Raw genomic sequence first — 1,683 nt, 5'->3', positions numbered from 1 at the left:
TCTATCTATCCATCCATCCATCCATCCATCCATCCATCCATCCATCCATCTATCTATCTATCTATCTATCTATCTATCTCTCTCTCTCTCTCAATATATATATATATATATTGAGAGAGAGAGAGAGTGGATGTTTATTATCAAGCAAATGGCATGCAATTGCAGAGTCCTAGGTCCCCAGTGGAAAAAAGAGCAAGAGAGCTTTTAGGATGTGTTCATTTTATTGGGAGCAGGCCACACTTCCCAAGGAAGCATCCCTTCAATTGATTAGCTGCTCATTACTCATTATAGAGTTAACTATGCCTGTATTAGATTTCATTTCCATGGGAATAAGCACATCTTAAATGTTAAACCACTGGGAATCTTGGCCTAGTCAAGTTGACAGAGAACCCTAAGTATTACAATGTGCAAAATATGAGACATTGAGTCTCACTGTTCTTGCTTCTAGAAAGTGCATTTTGGCTATGCTTCTTTCTAACACAGATTTGTTTCTACTTCTGGAAGTCCATGGCACTTTCAATATTCTTTGCCAAAACCATAACTCACATGCATCCATTCTTCTACGGTCTTCTTTATTAGCTACCCAACTTTCACATATGTATGAAGCTATTGAAAATATCATGTGTGGGTCAGGTGTGCCTTAGTCCTTCAACTTACATCTTTCTCTTTCATACTAGAAAGAGGACTTTTGCAGCAGATTTACCTAATGCATTATGTCATTTGATTTCTTGAATAATGCTTCCATGAGCATTAATTGTGGATCCAAGCAAAATCAAGTCTTTGACACCTTCAATCTTTTCTCCATTTATCATGATGTCACTTGTTAGTCCAGTTGTGAAGATTTTTGTTTTCTTTACATTGGGGTGCAATCCATACTCTGTTGTTATTAAGTACAGTTGGGTCAGTTCCAACCCATAGCAACCCTGCATAGGGTTTCCAAGGAGCAGCTGATGAGCTTGAACCACCAACCTTGCAGTTCAAACAGCTTTGCAATCTGGCGCATTAACCCACAGTGCCACACCTGATATCTTTGGCCACTTTATATAGGCCAGGCACTGGCCTAGATTCTGAGATTATAATGGCTCAATGCAGGGATTTTAAACAGATGGCAACTAACGGTGAAGCTGTCATGACTGATTCCAGAGTCCTAGTTGTTTTTATAAGGAATAGTTAATGAGAGCTTCACAATTTGCTTGCGAGTTAACAGTAACTGCCAAAGGTGAAAAAGTAACTATTTGGGTCCAAATTAAAGCCTCTGCTGAGCACACAGCTCTACTACAGCACCATGGGAATTTCTAATTCAGAACTTGGCCATTTTATCTCTTCACATCTCCTGAGGGAGTTACACACTGATGAATCAAGGCTATTTTCGAGAAATGTGCTACAAGAATGACAACATTTCTCCTGACAAGTCTTTTATATCAAAGTGACTCAACATTAAGGCTGAAGCTCAGAGGGAGATCTAATGTGAGGAATTGAAAATGTGTTTTTCCAAGAGTAATATCAGGGTGTTAAAGGAAGGGAAGCAACTGCCTTTGGGAAAAGGATCCTTCCTTCAGAGAAAGGCAGCTGGAAGGAGAGCAGTGGTGAGGTTGGACATCTGCCTGAGTGTGGGACCCACAACAAGATGTTTTTTCAAGGGAGCTGTTGTTGTTGTTGCTGTTGTTAGCCGCAATCGAGTCA

This window comes from Chrysochloris asiatica, unplaced genomic scaffold (assembly GCF_000296735.1).
Source record: "Chrysochloris asiatica unplaced genomic scaffold, ChrAsi1.0 scaffold00197, whole genome shotgun sequence".
NCBI lineage: Eukaryota > Metazoa > Chordata > Mammalia > Afrosoricida > Chrysochloridae > Chrysochloris > Chrysochloris asiatica.
This window is presented reverse-complemented; position numbering follows the sequence as displayed.